General features: G+C 43.5%; 1 protein-coding gene across 2 annotated transcripts in view; it reads left to right on the top strand.

Moving 5' to 3' along the window:
• Window positions 1–2,686: 2,686 nt before the first annotated feature.
• Dnajc5b (DnaJ heat shock protein family (Hsp40) member C5 beta) overlaps window positions 2,687–20,965 on the top strand; it is an 86,163-nt gene continuing 67,884 nt past the window's right edge. Inside the window, exon 1 of one of the 2 annotated variants that reach the window (XM_021196703.1) lies at window positions 2,687–2,798. The gene's annotated coding sequence lies outside the window, so the exon portion shown is untranslated. The remainder of the gene's footprint in view (window positions 2,799–20,965) is intronic. The other variant, XM_021196704.1, reaches the window with a different exon arrangement.

A 20,965-nucleotide genomic window follows, 5' to 3' on the forward strand; every position in this document is an offset into this window, starting at 1 on the left:
CACACACACACACACACACACACACACACACACACACACACACACGGTAGATGTGTCTCATCTTGTTGGTCTATAGATCAAATCGAGTAATTCTTTGCTTGAATTAGCGTTTAGGTGTTGGCAAAATTGGTATTTTCCCCCACAAAGTCCACCTTCAAGGTGAACAAAACCCTTTGCTATCATACCTCATTTACCAAAAAAAAAAAAAAAAAAAAAAGAGTCAACCAACAGGAGGATAAGAACTCGAGTATCCCTCTCCCAGGGACTTACTGCCACCTATACTCCAAGTGAGGCTGTGCCCAACTCAGAGACAGGTAGTATTTGAGTTGCATTACAGAGTCAGAGAAACAGTGGAATCCATACTCCATAGAATATAATTTTCTGGGTGCTTAGTCAAGATGGGACATAATTAAGGACCATGTGTTTCCCTAGAGGCAGCAGCTGCATGGAACTACTTTGGGAAAAGGGGCCATGATCTTGCTATGAGTACACTTATCTAAGTAAGGTGATTATTAAAACAAGTTTTGGCAGATTATTGATTTAGTGCAAGGTGTATTGAAACATATCTAGCTACAATATGGAATTAGACACATACTTCACTTCTCCACTGGACCTTTTATAGATGAGCAATGAAAAGTTGCTTTGTGTTTTCATCCAGAAAGGTCAACTTTTGATGGAAATGAAAGTCATGAATTGGGATTTGATGAAGTCAGTTGTATATTTTCAGTTAGGTGTAAGAACAAAACTAAGCCATTAATACTAACCATTCCCCTGACATCATCATCAGACATGATCTTTGAAGCTATATTTCAACCTGTTATATAAAATACTGTCAATCATTGTTTTCTTACTAAAATATGAGTTAATTTAAAGGAAAATATCAAGTAAATAGTGTTCCTGGCAACATTCCAAAGATGGCAAACAAATGGCCAACAATGGAGTCTAGGGTCCAGGAAACTTTATTCAAAAACATTTTCATGAGTTTAGCATATTCATTTTTTACCACTTTTCTACTGCTGAGCTTTTAGTGTTTCTTCTGTTATAAACAGTGTTACAAACAACTCTTACATTTAAATATTGTTCATGCCCATATTGGCTATCTTAGGAGATTCACAGATGTGGAACTGAGTAGAAGAGTAGTAATTAGATCAAAGTTTGAAATTAGGTCTTCATCAACCATTCCTTTTAGTTTTTATGCAGGCATTTAGGAAGTTAATAAAACGACATTTATAACCCATGGGAATGATTTTACTTTATTCCTTAAAGGGTCCCTTAATGCAGTTGCCTTTACATTTTTTTCTGGGACCAAATGGCATTTCTGACCCAGGGCAAGTTCTATGTTGCAGAAAATGCTTGGCTGGAAGATCTGGTTTACAGTTAATGTTAACCTTTCTACTTAATTAGCTTCGTGATCTTGTGCAAGTCATAAGCACCTTAAGCTCTAATTTTCTCATCCATAAAATTGTACTAAACATAATATACCTCACTGAGATGTGATTAAATGAAATGATATATGTGAAAATGGCTTGTAAATGTTGAAGCATGATATAAAAAGTTATTTGTTGGTATTACAAATGTGTGATATGTGTTCCCTCACCCCTGAGATACTCTCAAGATACAAGTCAGCTCATGTAGTGATGATAATCCCTTAACATCATGGGGAAATGTCTACAAAAAGGAGACGGGGACATGAAGTACATTATAGCAGAAATCTGTTTCTTTACTGATATTCCTTTTCTAGTAAATACTAGAAGGTGATGTGTTATTGCAGTAAATATGATTAGTAACTTTGACTTTGTTACTCATCACCAAATCTGTGAAAACATCAATTACTCAGAAGTCACATTGCTTGCTCTTCTAGAATTGGTTTGGGGGGGCCAGGATTTCTGAGTCCGGGTTAGGACAAGCTCTTCCTGGCATCTATAGGTTGTAAGAAAAATGAGTGGTCTCCACTGTGAATGCTCAATCACTGCAATGCACTTTACTTGGGTGGCTTCTTGTAATGCAGACGCAGGTAGTCTCTTGAGCTGCCTGCCAGAAACTCCTGCTGTTGATGAACTCTGGACAGGAGATCAGGATATAAATGCAATGTGTCGAGAGAGGTTAGAGCACCACACAGAGGGCCACTGGGCTCTAGTTAGCTCAGACATTCCACCATCCGGGGTCTCAATGCCATTATGTGTAAAGCAGGTGAAATGGATGGTCTTTGTCTTAGTTAGGGTTTTATTGCTGTGAACAGATACCATGATCAAGGCATCTCTTATAAAGGACAATATTCAATTGGGGCTGGCTTACAGGTTCTGAGGTTCAGTCCATTATCATCAAAGTGGGAAGCATGGCAGTGTCCAGGCAAACTGAGAGTTCTACATCTTGTTCAGAAAGGCAAACAGGAGAATGCTGGCATCCTCAGGCAGCTAGTAAGAAGCTCTCTCAAAGCCTACCCCCATAGTGACACACTTCCTTCAACAAGGCCACACCTCCTAATGGTGCCACTGCCTGGGCCAAGCATATTCCAACAACCACAGTTTTCAATGTTTCTTCCCGGAGATTTCAAAAGATCCTGAGTGCTAAAGTAAATGAAAATTGAGAGACAGTTAGTGATGTGGATGGGAAGGTCTCAGCTGGGTAGTGGGGGTGGGGGAATTCTAGTCTATGACATCACAATACCCAGCATAGACTAGAGCTTAGCATCTGAGAAGGAAAAGCAACGGAGGCTCAGTTACTGACAGAGCAGGGGCAGAACACTCGTGGAAGGACCCAGAAGGACCAGCCAGCCATGCCTCCAGTTCAGGTACAAGGTACATGACTTTTGCTAAGCTAATTACAGAACTTAATAGTGTCTAAAGGAAAAGGAGACACTTACACAGGGACCTATTATTTTTTAAGGGATGGTAGGAATCCAGAGGGGTTCCCAGCAGAAGTAAAGAAGAAGTATACCCAGGAGGCCATGAAGCCACAAAACACAGGCATTCATAAAGTTCTCAGATACCCACTGGCCTCTCCTCAATTACTGGGGAAGTGCAGAAAGCACTGGTATCTCCAGTGGTCGGTTCATCGTTATTTTCTAAAGGAATTCACTCATTCTATGATACTCTGCTCCATAGGAGTTTTGAGTTTTAGTGACTTCTCCCAGAAGGACAGAGAAGAGTAAATATTTTAAATATTTACGTGAAAGAATAATTTTAATAGAGATGGTTTTAAAAATACAACAAAAATTAAAATCAAGAGGAGAAAGGTGTATTATGGGTTAGCAATAGAGATTAACTCCAAAGTCTAGTTTTGAAATTCCAAGACTTCAGAGGCAAAAGGCCATCCCTAGGGACAGTGGAAGAGAGAGAGGCCTTGTGGTTGAGAAGTCAAGCTGTACAGGTCAGCTGAAGTCATTTGCTTTTACCCCTACCCCACTCCGCCCGTGTCTAGGGACTCAGCAGAGAATCGTTGCCGGACATGTGAACATTCTGTTTTCTTTACTTTGCTACGGAGTTTTGGCTTCTAAAGTATTTGTTTCTTCCTGGAGGCCTAGAAAGACTCCAAATGACAGCAATGAGCTGTTCTGTTTAGCAGCAGGGCGGAGCTTAGGGTTGGTGCCAGGCCCTGACTCGTCTTGGTTTGGACTCCCTTGGGTCTTTCTTAGCACACAGCAACTCCACAGTCAGAGGGTAGGACTACTCAAGCAGGCTTTTCTGAGACTGGTCTGCAAGAGCCGTGTTAGGACACTGGAAGGAGCAGCCTGGGGCCCTGATGCGGATCAGTGACCTACAGGACACACCAGGCACAACAGACAAGAAAGGAGACCCTATCCACCTGGGCTACAGTTTTCACTCAGCTTCCACAATCGTGTGTATCACAGTAAGACCAGTGCCCCGACGCTCTGTGGAAGCAGCAGTGACCCACAGCGTGGGAGACACCGAGGGACCCAGAGAAAAGCACAAGCGCTTGCCTGCTCACTGCAGAGCACACACTCAGCTTCCATCTGGAAGGTTACTGTGATTTTTCACGATGGAACTATGGTCCAACTTCTTAAGACTCTGAAAACTAAACTTTCACTGGTCAGTTTTTAGACTTCTTTCATTTTATAGAGACCGAAAAGTCAGGCTTAGGCTTTATGTAAACTAATAAACAGAAAACCTAGTTTCCTAATTCATCTGCATTTACATTTACTGACTGTAATATTCAAGAATTTTGCCACGTGGCACAGGATTTTAGAGTTGTAGCGAGATCATCTAGGAAACATCCCCCCCCCCCCCCAGCCGCTTCTGTCCTGAGGAGAACAGCACAGGGAGGTGTGTTGGCTGGGAGCCACAGCTCCAGTCTTGTCAGCTAGGCGGCTGCTCCAGTACACTCTGTCCTTGACTCATGTTGAATTCGTTTATATCTGAGCTAACTCTTTGCATTTCCAAGTTTAGAATACTCTAAAAAACGAGGCCACCTCATTTCCCCCACCGGTTATTGGTAACTGCAGACCATGGCTCATCCTCCAGCCTCTGGCCTTCCTCCAGACTAACAGATGTGCGGTCAAGACCCCAAACCCATCCAAAAGTTGGAGATAATGATGAAAAAAAAAAAAAAAAAAAAAAAAAACCACAGGGAAGTTAGCAAGCTACCTTGTCTTGAAAACTGATTAGATAAAGCCCATTACAAAGAAAACAAACAAAAAACTGGGCTGGGGAAAAGGCTCCGTCTTAACGTGTTTACACGCAGACACGGGGGCCGGAGTTCCGATCCCCAGAACTCATGGGAAAAAAACAGGTGTGTTGGTACTTGCCTGTGAGCAAAGAACTAGGGATGTAGAGGCAGGAGAATCTGTGCTGCTTACTAGCTGGCTAGTCTTCCTTAGCTAGTAGTCTTGAGGTTTCTTAAGATGATGATGATGATGATGATGATGATGATGATGATGATGATGATGATGATGATGATGATTTGGGAAATGGATAGAGGAACTCAGATTTGACTTCTGGCCCAACATGTTCATACACGCACAAGTACATACAGGCACAAACATATACAACAGGCACACACTGTATGTATATACACTATTAAGCATTTAAACAAGACTTTTTACCTTGTAATAGTCTTTCTGTGGCTTTGCCTTTTACAGTGTAAGCAGATCATGCTAATTTATTAATGTATATGAGTAGATAACATTGTATGGTGACTGAGGCTATTTGACACGTAAATGTTAAGTGACTCACCCTTATTATCCAATATATTTGCTAAGTGAGGATCCTGGAACTTTTCCTATGAATTCAGATTCCCTTGGAAATTATCTTGGTAGCAATTCCCTTGGTAATTACCTCCTTCAGCCATGCCAGAGTTTTTCTGTAGCACGGTTATGTCTTACATCTCCAATCAGCTTGTAAGTTTATGCCTGGGCACGCTCTGGACACAGGAACACCAAGTTTCTATCTGAACTCCTTGCAAATATGTTAATGTCTACACAAAGACCTAAGTTCTGAAAGAAATTGAGTGAAACCAATAATCGTTTAAGATAAATAAATCCTAATTGTCATAGTTGTAAGCTTGCTCCATCACTGGAAATGGGTGGTGAATACTTTCACTGCTACTAATAAATGCAGATGATCTTTGATGTTATAGGTTCCTATTTGTTTAAAGCCAACTGCAATGTCTAACTCCTAAAAGACTCTTCCGTATATTCCTGGATTTCCATACAAACTTGTCTGTGTTAAAGAGAATTATGAACATTCCTTAGAAAAACAAGTCTGTTGTGACATAGGCTTTGAATAGAGCTGTGGTTTATCTTTTCACTTCCATATTACTTTCAAAAGCTGTGTAATATATTGAGTAATTTTCACATAGTATGGCAGGAGGGGGCTGATTGTGGAAGAAGAAAGGAAGTCTAGATTTAGCTTCTGCAATGTGGTTTTGAAGTCCCAATAAACTCTCTCCAATAAACTGAAATGCAGGTGTGCCTAGTAAGCATTTGGAATATACCCCCCTAAAATTACTGCAAAACTTGCAGCTTGACAAGTGGTTCCTAAAGGCTTCCAGGGGGGATATAAGAAAGAAGGATAACTCTGAAAAGATCACGAGATATTGTCTGGTGAGTCTCGCTGCCTCTTAGGTGCCTGGGCATCTGACCACACATAGCTCCCTGACACATGCAGGGCACACGCCCTCAACCTAACCCAGCCCCCTTAATACCTGCTCCTCTATGGATTGTGCAACAAGGCCTTTGTAACCCGAGGCCTGTGAAGTCTGGAAAGGAATGTGACCCAGAGTCAATGGGTGTTGGTGCCACCAAGGGCACAAGGAGTTCTCCTGCTGTTTACGCTGTGCCTCCTGAGAACTTCGGGAGGGAAAAGGTATGCTCCAAAACAAGCCTTCAGCCAAGCTATGCAGCCACTGTGGTAGTGCCTGCACAACCTCCCTCTCCCCTCCACTCCTGCCCTTGCCACTTCCGGAGGCATGCCTCTGGTTGCTCCCTAGTAAACCTGACCCACCTCCCTTGGTACACACTTCCTGATCTCAGTTGTGCCTCTTAGAGCTATGTGCTGGAGTTCTCATGTGGCCCATAGAGGGATTAGGATGTTCCCAATGGAGAGTTTGCATGAACTAGTGGCATCAATGATAGAGTGCCAGAGGCTAAAGGCTTGATGGCCAGGGCACACAAGGCAAACCATATGTCTGCGCCTCACCTCCAGATAGCTTCCTCCATCTTGACCAGCACATTCTGGCCACCACAGGTCTGCTGCCTCTCCTCTTCTGCCTGAGGAATGGTGTTACCAGCTGAGTCATGAATACCTATCCTTTAAGTTGCCCAACTATCCCAATGGACATGCCAATAGAAGTCTAACCAAAAGGAAACCATCTACCCTAAGTCTTGTCATTTATGCTGTTGGGCATCGTCTTCTGTAAATGGCAAGGTCTGCATTTTATGAGCCAGTATTTATTGTTCACAAGCTAAGGGCAAGACCCCAAACTTTTAATTGGTTGACTAACATTTTGTGGAACTGATTTCCAGAGTGGTTGTACAAGCTTGCAATCCCACCAGCAATGGAGGAGTGTTCCTATTTCTCCACAACCTCACCAGCATCTGCTGTCACCTGAATTTTTAATCTTAGCCATTCTGACTGGTGTGAGAGGGAATCTTAGGGTTGTTTTGATTTGCATTTCCCTGATGACTAAGGATGTTGAACATTTTTTCAGGTGTTTCTCAACCATTCGATATTCTTCAGTTGAGAATTCTTTATTTAGCTCTGTACCCCATTTTTTAATGGGGTTTTTTGAGTTTCTGGAGTCCAGTTTCTTGAGCTCTTTGTATATATTGGATATAAGTCCTCTATCAGATTTAGGATTGGTAAAAATCCTTTCCCAATCTGTTGGTGGCCTTTTTGTCTTGTTGACAGTGTCTTTTGCCTTACAGAAGCTTTGCAATTTTATGAGGTCCCATTTGTCAATTCTTGATTTTACAGCACAAGCCATTGGTGTTCTGTTGAGGAATTTTTTCCCTGTGCCCATATCTTCGAGGAGAGTTGAACTCAGAGCCTCAAATATACAAGGCAAGGTCACCAAGCTATGCCTTGCATCAAGTATTCTCCTCTTTCGAAGAAGGAAAAGTTACCACTTTTAAGAGGATTCTTGTTATACTGTGCTATGTGTTAGAATCTAATATGGTTACACATTCCTAACCTGTACACCATCCCCCACTGTAACATCCTTGCAAGGTGGCTATTTTCACCCTAAAGATTTCAATATAGGTTTCAGTCCAGTTTGTATTTTTGAATGTGTATGTGGCTGGAACTGTATCAAGCACAAGGGCAATAGGAAAATGAAAGACTGGATAAGCTGAACCTTTTCAAAGTTCAAGGATTTACTTAGCGTGTTATGTACACCTGCAAAGAGTTCAAAGGCACTGTAACTATGTGAAAAATGTGCCTCCTTCAGACTTCAAAGTGCCCATGGGGCTCAGCAAAGAAGTCGTGAAGTGGTCTGGAGTGTCAGGGAGCATTGGGCCACGGGAGGAACCTCGAGGAGGAGAAACGGTACAACATTTTTCTAATGAAAACGTGGACCCTGGCAGGACTGGCCTCACTGTCACTCATTCTCGCTTTGCTTTCACAGCTCTGTAAGCACAGGAGACAGTTTGCTTCCCTTGGCTGGGAAACAGAAAACAGGAGCTGTGGAAACACAGACACAAGGAAGGAGGGGAAAGGTGTGAGAAGGTGTCTGTAAGGCGTCACATACGGCAGCTATGGCTAGGTCTGAACTAAACCTTGCATGCTGGCTTGCTTGTGAGCAAATAACCTAAAGTCTGCATATTACAAATCTAAATCATTGTTTTCCCCCAACTTGCAGATTCCTATCTCAACCAGAGACTGTACTGGAAACCCTAGTGGGTATCTACATTATTCTTGGATACCTGTTTCTCTGCCTTTGTCCATCTCACCCATAAACTCACAGCTCTAGGCCTTCAAGTTTATCATTCCTAGTGATCTCTACCTGCTGCTGCCTGGTCATCTTTTTCTGCACATCTCCTTACTGCAGTTCTCTGCAACCCATTGGATACTCTTTCCAAAACAGAGGGATTGTTCCTCCCCAGTTTAAAAATAGACGTTTGCAAAACAGAGAATCCATTTGCTTGGTCTTCAAGGCCCTTTATGCTTTTAGCTTTGTTCAGTCACCCATTCCCTCATTTTCTGCATCCCCCCCAAACCCAGATGGATCTCGCTACTTTCAACTTCCTATCCTCTCAGCGCTCATCTCTGGCTTCACACAATTATTATTATTATTATTATTATTATTATTATTATTATTATTATTATTTAGCATTTCTGAGGCTGAATTTCTAAGCCATATCCTTTACCAAGGCTTTCATCTCTCTGTTTTACCTCCATTATTTACGACATCCTTACTGTCGACAACTCTCTGAAGGTTGAGCTGAATAGTTTGGAAGATACAGGACACAGAGAGAAGAAGAATGTTTTAGACAGGGAATAGCATGTGCATAGGGAAAGCATGCCCTTAAAGAACTAAATAGTCTGAGTGCACAGGAAGGAATCGGCAAGAGGTTACCACGAACAAAGAGGCAGGAGCCAAGTCAGTGCAGGCAGTGCTAACAACCCTCACTGTTTGCTTAAGTTTAATGGGAGGGTTTGAAGCAGAGTGAGGAGAGCATGGTGTCTATGTTTGGAAAGAACGGCGTTGATAGCACAGATAAGACAGGCATGGAGAAAAGACTTGAGAGGGCTCCAGTTAGAGCCTGAGAGGGTAAATCTCTGAGACGAGTCTGGTCTAGGGTAGTGACAGTGGGAAGGCAGTGGGACGGTGGTGGGCTTACAGACCATCAGAACAAATGATCAGGCCTGGCTGACTGACCAGGTATGGACCCAAGTGAAGATGAGGCCAACAAGTGGACAAAACATAACATAAAGGTGTGGTATCACTTCCTCTAAACCTACTATGGAGACTGGACTTTATATTACGCTACAGAAATTAACAAGAATAATTTCTTCTCTTCTCTCTTCCCTCCTCCTCCTCCTCCTCCTCCTCNTCTCTCTCTCTCTCTCTCTCTCTCTCTCTCTCTCTCTCTCTCTCTCTTAGGCATATCTACACATTTGTGAGAAAATGCCTTTTTGGAGACACACTCTTGCTGTGTAGCAAAGGCTGACCTCTAAATCACAGCTGTCCTCCTGTTTCAGCTTTCCAAGCACGGGAATCAGAGGTCTGTGCCATCACACTGTGCTACACAACTTCAGTTGCAAAAGAGAACACTGAAAGTATCATGGAGGGTCAAGTGGAGAGACTGGTGATGGCTGCGGCGGTGGGGTGCTTACTGCTGACAACGCACCGGGCTTACGGCAGTGGGCCTGTCACAGCTATGGAGTTCTGGCACATGAAAAAAACAGCTATGTGGTTTTGTTGAAAAGTCTATGTGCACATAGTTTTATTTTCCTGCAATATGATTGTAATGAAAACCAATCCGCTCCTCCCCCCCCCCATGTCCCAACCCACCTCTATGGAACTTCCCATTTTATTTACGCTCCAGAAATGTCTATACACACACAAATGTGTCTGAGCACATGATTACACTCATGCTTTCCATGTGCTGCTCTTATGCATATAAAGAGATCAGTTTTCTTTCATGTGAGACTAATAATGTACACTCTTCTATAATCAGTTTTTAAAATACAAATTCTTCCATGTGTTCATTTTTATTGAAGTATAGAATCATGTAAAATAACATTTATTTTAGATGTTTACTGATGTATGCCTTAATTTATGTACTCTGGTAGCTGCTATCCTAATTAAGACATAAAACATTTCTATCACCCCAGCAAATTTATTCTGTGTATTCTATTTGATTATCTGGGCTTTTAGTGAGCAGTCATCATTTAACTTGTCTAGGTTAGCTTTTCCCCACCCAAGGGGGGACGCTTTTGCAGTCTTTGTTGCTGCATGTATCTCCAGTTTCTTGTAGAAGGAAAGCACACCTTGTGTAGAAATCATTAGGCAGCATTATGCTATGTGATCCTCTGTGTCTAGCTTCTCTTTCTACTCTATAACGATGAGAAAACAGAAGAATTAAAATGGAAACTTGAGGAGCAACCCTGAGATGCCAAAGCAGAATAACAGTAGTATGTAGTAAGATATTGACAGCATGGGACTGAAGAGATGGTTCATTGGTTATGAGTGCTTGCTGCTCTTTCAGAAGACCCAGGGTCAGTTACTAGCATACACATGCTGGTTCACAACCATCCTGAACCTCGGTTCCAAGGGATCCAGTGACCTATTCTGATTTCTGTGGACACACACACACACACACACACACACACACACACACGGTGCACATACATGCAGGAAGATACATATACACATAAAGTATATTAATGGACATACTCATATGGAAGGGAGAAAAATGTCAGGGCCTCAATCCTAGAGAAACAGTTACAGGCAGTTGGGAAATGTCAAGAGAGGGAGAGATGGTCTTCTCTACGGAGAGCATCCGATGGTTATCCAATACCAGTGGGAAGCCCTGAGGTATACTATCAGGTAACTGTGTGTGTGTGTGTGTGTGTGTGTGTGTGTGTGTGTGTGTGTGTGTAAAAGAAATAGAAGCCATGACTTGACAAGAGAGCAAGGAAAATTATATGGGAAGGCTTGGAGGAAGGAAAAGGAAGAAATTACGCAATTATAATTTCAAAATAATTTAAATACAAGATAAACATATTTTTAAGAAGATACTGCCATGAGTCCAAAGGGACTATTTTGTGAGCAACAACCCAGTATATTCTGGATTGGAGTGAGGGCCCCAGTCCATCTATCTTAACTAAGGCTATAGGCTCCATGCACCAGGACTGGAACGTGGCACTTGCGCATTTCCCAAGCACTGGGTAATGCCTCCACAGTCACTACTGTGACCATGCTCCTTATTTCTCTGAGTGTGTTTACAGGAATATTATGCTCTATGGTCCTTGGAGCAAGCACAGTACCACGCAGTATATGTCCATCTCTGAAGCTATTGGTTCTCCGTGAGCAAGACCTTCAGACCTTCCAGTTGTCCTGAATGAGTCCAGCTCTTGTCCTTGAGAATGGTTCCGGTACCTGCCTTTAGCAAGGCTCGAGAAGTCAGGCACCTTCTGATCTAGATGGGCTTCTATATTTAGGTCCAGTGATTTGATTTTTTAAAAACTACGAATATATTTCTATTGTACTATTTTTATATTAGTGTATATAGATCTGCTTTATGCTTAATATCTACAATGACCATATCTACATTTACTTATGCATGAACGTGTAAGTCAAGTATGGTTTTTATAAGTCCTCTTGTCCTTACTCTTTGTATAGCTCTCAGCTGCTGAAAGGCCCACAGCTTCAAACCATTCACTGGTCTTTCTGTCACTAGTACTCTCTTTCCACCATTTTCACACTGTTAATCAAAAGAAGGGGTCGTCTGCAGTCACATGACTTAGAGCTCTTCTTGACTCACCTATCACTGTAGTATCAACTTGTCTTAGATCCATGTACTTCTTACAAGAAATCAGTTTTTTCCTCCAAATATGTGATAACATCCAAAAATTCCTGTATGCATTCAGTTACATCAGGGGCATGATTATAAGCTAAAAACTGTCACAGCTCGCCCACCACCCCAACCCCACTCCTGCAATCAGGCAATCAATGACTAGTTCTTGGTAAGTCAGAATCAAACTCCAGAGAAACAAAGATTTTACTTCCTTTTCAGAGATAAAAATGTTAACAATGCTGATGAAGATCTAAGACACCTTGATTTTAAAGCCTCCATCTGATGATAGAGATCCTAAACATTACATATCAATCTCCCTTAGGACATTTTCTAGGACACCCTGGAATCTGATGCACCTTGGTGGATAAACCAGTGCTTGAATTAAATTGTTCATAACAGTCTTGCTGCCTTTTCCTGGGAAATGTTGACACACGCCCCCTGTCTTCTTTCATACTCTAAGTTGCAATGGACCACTTTCTTTCCCCTCCAGGTCATATTTCAGTTGAAACTTCACTGGAAAATGAACCTTTGTCCCAGCTCTGTGCCCCAGTCATCTGATAGTCATTGTAGACTTCTTAATGCTCCTTGCAGGGTCTGTGTTTCGGGAACCAAAGTCAACACTAGGAAATCAGTAAGCAGTCACATTCTTTAACTTCATTGTAGGAAATAGTCCATTTCCTACATCATCCTTTCTTGTCAAAGTCACGCCTGGACAGACAGGAAGAGATAGCACCAGCTGGAGCCCCAGGTCCTACATTCCTTCTATTCCTTCCTTACAAAGCATTTAAGGCATCCGTCTATCCTCAAGATATATATCTCCTCACTGATGTCAAGGATACAGTGGCTCTTCCTTGAATTGCTGCTGCTTGTTGGCCCATGCTGTTCTGTGGATGAGCCCTACAAATGGGGAGATGGGAGTGTCTGCACTCCCTCTGGCCTCCCCTTCTGTGCCTCTGAGATTTTGTGGCTGCCTTCTTCTGCGGCCCCAGCTTGTAAGAGCCCCTCACTATCTGCATGCACTGCAGCGGGAGGCAGGCGGAGTAGTTCCTTGACTCTAGCACCACCAGGTTTGCTTTTCAGTGATTTCTTCTTAGCAAATGCACTGTAAAACCATAGCACAAATAACACAGTTCTTAAAAATTCAGAGAACTGTACAAAGAAGAGGAAATGAATAATAGAAATCTAAAATGTCTTACTCAAAGTGTCAAGTCTCCCTTCTCCAATCCCTGCTGTACATTTGGGGTTTAGAAGATCAGGTCTACCCACTGAACATCATATTATGGTTATTTTCTCTGCTTCTTAGAAACAGAATTTCAAATGCCTTTACAAGCAGATGTTACTTTCTTTAATGTTAACACTTTTAAGAAATCAATGTTTTTTAGTACATACTATACTTGGGTTTCCTCAGAGAAACAGAACCAATAGGATATATTTATAAGATAAGGTATTGATTTTTATGATTTGGAAGCTGACAAATCCTAGGATCCAGAGTGAGCAGTCCTGAGACTCAAGGGAAACTGGAAAAGGGATGTCTCTGCAGTGAGCTGTCTTTCAGGAGATGAGGGGGATATGCACTCTAATCTCAGGGAGGGTTAAGTTTTTGTTCTCTGTAAGTCTCTAAGTGAAGATTAGTGGCAGGTGCTTTTTGGGGGGGGTCTACTGATTGAAATACTAACTTTATCCTAAACACATTTACACAAGAGAGTAATGGTATAACAAATACCTGGGTACCCTGTAGCCAGGCAAGTTGACACATAGAAATAGCCATTACACCTGAGAACAATTAATTGAAACAACGATCCTAAGTGGAAAGTTATCCAGCCTCCATCTGATAAACACTTTTTTTGACTGTACCACATTTGTATATTTTAGAAATGCAGAAAGAAGTCCAGAAAGTTGAGTAAGTTTATCTAAGTAGCTAAGCTTGTTAAAAGAGAGCTGGGATCCCAACCCTCTCACATGCCTTAGCTGGGTGTGGGCAGTTTCCCAAGTGTCTCAGAGTTCCTCCCTCCCTAAGAAGAAAGAGCACTGAAGGCATTAGCTATTGCTCCGGGCTCTGGGAAAGCACTGTCCTGTCTTCATGTGTGAACATGCTGGACTTGGGCAGCATGCAGCTACTAGAAGGCCCCCTCTCCTTTGCTTTGAAAGGGCTCCGTGGAACATTAACAGTTACTGTTTGCTGAAAGCCACACCCTTGTGTTTCAGATGTCCGCTCTTGAGGGCTTATCACAGCTCCGTGCTCCCCCACTACCCACTCGGCGGTAGAGGGGCAGCATGCCAGGCCTGCCACAGGCTGGAATGGGTAAGGATTCGGAGGCATCTCTTCCAAACTGTCCCCACGGGCCAGTCCAATCCTGTTCCATTCCTCCCCCATTTGTTTTTATAAACAGCTTAAAATGTTCACACATCAATCATGCCGTAGGTTCACGCTGCCTGCTGATTCACTCGACATGGGCTGGGCGTTCCTCTACGGAGATGATGCTTGTTCATGGCCTGACACAGTGCCGCCGCCGTTCTCCTTTGCCCATCCCCCTCTAAGAAAACACTGTTTAGTAACATGCTTAACTGTAAGTGTCTAAATCTATTTTACACACACAGACTCCTCTGTCCTGGAGTCCTTTCTGGTTGCTCCTGGCGTTTCATTCATTATGATAATACACTTAGTCCCCACAGTGCTGTTGAGTTGATTTTGACAACAGCAAGCACCTAGTTTTTTTTCAGAGAGAAACACTGAGACTGAAGAGAATGAGTTCCTTACCCAAGTCCACTTACAAGCTACATCTCCCAGGCCAGGTCTTCTAGTGTAGCCTGTAGATATCAGCTCTGATGGCATGGAGTGAGGGGACCCTCCTGGCCCCATCCAATGTGCACAGATCACAGAGCAGGCCACATCTGGGGCACCATCGGTGGGAAGGGTCCTGTTGAAGATCAGCATCATGTACAGCAGTATAGGTGCAGTGCAAAGGAAGATGTATTAGAAGAAAAATGGGGACAGAGTAGGACCCACTTTACTGACTAAAGCAGGTCTGCATGGTTGTCATGCTTCAGCGGAAGGCCCAAGAAAGGGCTGAGAGTTCCATCAGCTGCTAAGTGACTCAGGTCCTCTATTCCCAGCGGAAGTAGTCTGATCGACTTCTGTGAATATCATGTATTCACAGAAAGTCAGCTCATGGTTTAAGTGTACGGCACTTAGGTCAGTGAGTTCTCTACCGCACTGTCACAGCCTGCACTCACATGCCTCGGTTCTGTGGAGTTTTCCTGCCAGGAGAGCTTGGTACTGGTTCCAAAGCTGTGACCCATATTATTGAAAGCGAACAGTCTCAGGCAAGGCTTCTGAAGATGGCAGACCAATTGGCACACAAGGAAACACAACCCCCAGTACTAACAATTCTCAAAGCAGAAGAAGTATCTTGCTCTCAAGGCTGTTCCACTTTTTCTTTTAGCCTGGAATAAATGAACTGCAGGTGCTTTGCCAACAGCGGAGGATCTATATAGAAGTAGCACTCTCCAGAGGTGGTGACCAAGGACTCCCTAGAACCTGTGGACAGAGAACCTTCTTCATACATGACAGGGATTCTCATAGTTAGGAGTCATGTTCCTACCCAGGTTCTGTTAACAACTGTGATTTCTTTATGACAGTGTTGTAGGCCTGGTTTGTTGGCTTGTAAGACTTTAGTCTCAGTTGTTGCATGTGTCAAATATATCCACAAGAAAGTGCTTTTTTGATAATAGAACACCATTTCTCCCCCCAAGTTAAGAGCTGGTGTCTTGCCGGGCGTGGTGGCGCACGCCTTTAATCCCAGCACTCGGGAGGCAGAGGCAGGCAGATTTCTGAGTTTGAGGCCGGCCTGGTCTACAGAGTGAGTTCCAGGACAGCCAAGGCTACACAGAGAAACCCAGTCTCGAAAAACCAAACCAACCAACCAACCAAACAAACAAAACAAAAAGAGCTGGTGTCTTTTGCTAGAAGCAAGGTGGGGATGGTGAGGAGATGGGTTGATTGGTGCAAGCCTCCATTGAATCAATAGGAATGTGAGAGCTTTATAGGAAGAGTTCACCTCGGTTCCTGTTTGTTACACTGTACTCCACTGGGAGACACGCAGCTAAGTGTGAAGAGCTTTGAAGAGTTAGGGATGTTGACAAAGGCATAGCCTAGACTCAGCCTGACAGTCTTAGATGAACAGGAAGGTGGTTGGAGAGAGGGACACAGCTGACAGATTGGGGGAGTTCAGACATGCCAGTGAGTCATGAATACAATGGCACGTTTAGAAGGGCGGTGGCTGGCAGGACAGGTCAACGGTGAATGTGTGCCAGGCTGGATGGAGCTTGCTGACAAGACTGAAGACTTGAAGGACCTGTGTAGGATAATGGACTGTAGGAGGATGAAAGTGGTGACTGAGAGGGACACAGACACGAGGTCAGGAAGGCCTCCAGCCTGATGAATGGTATGCAGAGAGTGCGATCTATGTCAAGGTGACTTGGGGAGATGAAGAACCAGACTGAGGCTGTGCCAGGATGAGAGTCTGTAGGTGGCAGGGATCCCAAGGGTCAGGGCAAAGTATCCGGAAGAGCTAGAAAGGAAGGGTAGAGATGTCCAGAAACACACACAAGATTTAAAATTTTAACCTAGTCAGTACACATAGAGTCACCATTGCAATTGCAGGGGATGGGATGAGAAATATTTTGAAGATGAAAAATGACTGCTTACAGTTACTCTCTTTTTGAACACTAGAGGGCAGCACAGCCATATAGAATGGCAAGTCAGCTTTGTGTACCGAATGAACTGTGTATTTGATATCCTGGTTGAGTTTTTAAGAACGTTTCAGAAAAGGCCTTTTAAAGACGTGCATGCACAGGGGCCTCAGGAGCCTTGGGCAGAGAGGCAGCTAGATAAGTACTTGGTACTCACCCTTCTGTATCTTAGTTAGGGTTACTATTGCTGTGATAAAACACCATGACCAAAACAACTGGGAGGAGAGGGTTTACTCAGCTTATACTTCCACAGTCAGTCCTGTTTGCTACTGAATGGAATCAGAACAGGAAGTCAGAGCAGTGTCCTGGAGGGAGAAGTTGATGTAGAAGCCATGGAGGGCTGCTGTTTACCGACTTCTCATGGCTTGCTCAGCCTGCTTTCATATAGGTCCTGCTCAACTCAGGACCACCAGCCCAGGAATGACACCACTTGCTGACCATGGTCCAGGTCCCTCTGTTATCACCTACTAAGAAAATGCTTTACAGCTGGATCTCATGGAGGTGTTTTCTCAATTTCAGACGTCTCTGTGTGTGTCAAGTTGACATCGAACTAACTAGCCAGGACATTATACTTGTCAATTCCTAGTCACACACAAGAGCTACCTAGTCCATGGGTCTAGGTTTTTACCTCTGTGAGGCTAGACCTTGGCTTGGTGGTAACAGTATCCTCTGGTGGGGAGGCACTGGGAGAAAAGCTCAGGGACCGTTTGATGGCTCTCACATCTGTGGAGTTGTGGTGATAAGGGACAGCTGGACGGCCTGTGTCTGTGATTTGGAATGATCCAGAAAACCTTGTAACATTTCTGTAAGAGTCTGGAAAGATGAGGAGCAAGGCTGTAAGTGGGCAGTGTGTAGAACGATGGTGATGAGAGTCAGTGGGACTGCTTTCCAGGAGATGGAGAGCTATAAGAACTTGTGGGTGAGAGGCAGAGTGGTCGGCTGAGGAGATAGCACCAGCATAGGAGCCCATCTGATCCTGCACTGTCTGGAACCTAAGGGTGTGGGTGTCAGTATTGAGGAATCTGCAAAATATTACCCACCATGTCCTGAAAGGGACCTTTCTTCTCCCGTCACCGGGAGAGGCTGCTCAGCTATGGATGTACAGTTCCAGGCACCTTCAGTTGATACTAAGACTAAGGTCTACAGGCTAGGACTGGAAGATCAAGGATTGTAGCCACTAGCAGCTTGCAGATCAGTGAGTTCTGGCTTCCCATTCTGTGAGCTGTCATTGCAAAGATCCACTGGGGACACTAGAGATTTATGCAGTCTCTGGTGTACTAGCATAGTGGGCCAGGAGATAGACAGACAGATGGAACCACTCAGCCTCCCTGGTGACCACAGACATAGGGATTCAGATGTGTACCCGAAGAAGGGACACACTTTGTCACTTAAAGCTATCTTGTCCAGCTCAGCTTCTTCAAATTTAACAAGAATATATAAATGCAGTTTCATAGTGGAGCACTCAGTCCCAGCTTTTAACCTTTCATGATTGATGTTTTGCTTTGGGAAAAAATCCCATCACCACAAGTAACCAGATCTCTTTCTTAAGTGGACAGGGAATCCTAAAATGTCTGTGACTTTTGAAAAGAAAGCATTTAGGGAGTTGCCAAGTGTGGCATATGTGTGGTTTATCTTTAGCATCTTCTTCTCTTTCCAGGATACATCCGTTACCTAGTGAAAGCTCCATTTAAAAGGGGGCTAAGGTACGGCTTCAGGGTCATCCTCTGACGCCATCACCACACATACCGAGATATAGCTCCGTTTTCACGTGCTCGTTCTTTTGTACACTGCCTAACCGCATCCAGACAAGAATGTGCAGAACAATCTTTATAACTGATGTCCTATTAAAAGAGAATTTTGTGCTGAGCAGGGAGCACTTCCTTTTTTTTTGTTTTTGTTTTTTTTGTTGTTGTTGTTTTTTGTTTTTTAGTTGACTACCACAGAGTCACTTGAGCTTTTCTGAACTGGAGAAGACAAGGGCGGCCTGTGGAGTCACTGGTCAAGGTTCTGTTTACAGATACTCTGTCAAAGAAGGACATTTGTTGGGCTCAAACCTCCTTGGTTTATTACAGCAATTTCTTATCATAAGTAAGCAACTCAGTGTTTAAATTTCACACATGTGAAATATATATTGTATTTCCAGGCAGGTAACAAGACTCCGTCAATATTTTCTCAGTCACATAGTTCTCAGATTAGAGATTTACTTAAGTAAGGTTGGCCTCATTAGCAGTTCCATGTTTAAAACCATTCCTTCTAGCTTTCTTGAGCTTACCTCAGTCATCACGCACCAGGTCACAGGTTGGTAAGAAAGGAAATATCAAGCCCCCTCCTGTTATAAGCTCTCAAAGCAAAGCTCTTTAATGAGTTAGAAGCTTGTCTCATCCAGGCTGTCTCATACCTGGGGTCCTTGGGTAATTTTCTTAACTGCTCCCATCTTGGTCTTCTTTATAAAACTATAATATAAAACGACTCAATGAATACTTTCTTTTTTTAAAGATTTATTAATTTTTTTTATTTATATGAGTGCACTGCAGCTGTCTTCAGATATACACTAGAAGAGTGTATTGGACCCCATTACAGATGGTTGTGAGCCACCATGTGGTTGCTGGGAATTGAACTCAGGACCTCTGGCAGAGGAGTCAGTGTTCTTAACAGCTGAGCCACCTCTTCAGCCCAAATACTTTCTTTTTTAAAGTACTATAAGCATGGTTTATTTAGTACAAATAATAACATAGAAAGGGAATCCCATGTATAGAATGGGGATCCGTTCTGAGGCAGTCAAGATTCATAGCCCAGGGGCCAACTTTGGACCAGCAGATGGAAAAAATACTAGGAAGGAAATGTCAGGTGCAGGGAGGACGATGGTGAAGGAGACCTTAGTGTTCTTACTGAAAGGAGCTCAGGGCACCAACAGTGAAGAATGGGGAATTTGATAAGACATTGAGGGTTATTAGACACTGGGCTGCTAGGGTCTCTTCTAAGCTTATGGCTGACAAGATGGCTCAGCAGGTACCTTGAATCTGGACACACACATCCCCATGGTGGGAGAAGAGAACCCATTCTCCAATATTGCTCTCTGACCTCAACATTCACACCATGCACATGACTGCCCTGCCACAAAGTACACAAATAAATGTAATAAAAAAAAAGCCCACCTGAGTTCTCATGACTCATTCTGCAACAGTGTTCAGGCCACACACAGGGACACACTCAACTGGAGTTCTAAATGCCTGACTGAAGAGAGTTTTTGTCTGTGTGATCCTGAAGGCAATAATGCGATCTACTGAGACAATACTGAGTTTTAAAACTAAGAAACTCTGTTTTACTACTTACATGATTTTAGGACCTAAGTGAGAGAGTTGCACCAGAGTCAGGTACTCCAACCTCTAGCATCGCCATCGCCCGTGTCGCCTTGTCCTATCACCACCACCAGCCTCAGGGCCGCCATCTCTGATTCACCAAGCTTTGGGTAAAGTGCCTCACATGACAGAACAGGACGCTGTTTCCATTTGTATAAATCACTCAGTTTGGCAATGAATTAGAAGCCTGAGATAAAAATCTGTCAGGATTGCATGTCTAAACTCTGAGAGCACCTCCAGTGCACTATGTTCTTATTTGGGGAGGGAGGAAAAGAATAGCCTCCCTTCCTTCTGATGCTCTTCCTCCTCCCTCTCTTCTCCCTCCTCCCCCTGCTCCTCTTCCTTCTCCTATTTTGTCACTTCTTCTTTTGAGACCAGATCTCTCTACATAGCAGCCTTGGTTGTCCCTGGAATTCACTATTTAGACCAGACTGGTCTTAGACTCACAGGGGGTCCTCCTGCCTCTGCTTCCTGAGTGCTGGGATTAAAGGCATGTGCCACCACACCTGACATTATTACTTTGAAAAAGATTTTATACAATATATTCTGATCACAGTCTCCCCTCTCCCAGCTCCTCCCAGATCCCCCAACTTCCTTACCCACCCAATCCCGTCCCCTTGTCTCTCTCTCCTTAGAAAATAAACAAAAAATCAAGCTAGAATAAAAAATAGAAAATAAAAACCACAAGAATCAGCACACACATGCACACAAACACACACATCACATACCACACACCACACACACACAGCACACACACACACACGTACACACCACACACACACACGTACACACCACACACACACACCACACAAACACATACCACACACACACGCACACACACACCACACACCACACCCACACACACACACACACA

Source organism: Mus pahari, chromosome 4, assembly GCF_900095145.1.
Source record: "Mus pahari chromosome 4, PAHARI_EIJ_v1.1, whole genome shotgun sequence".
In the NCBI taxonomy this organism is placed as follows: Eukaryota; Metazoa; Chordata; class Mammalia; order Rodentia; family Muridae; genus Mus; species Mus pahari.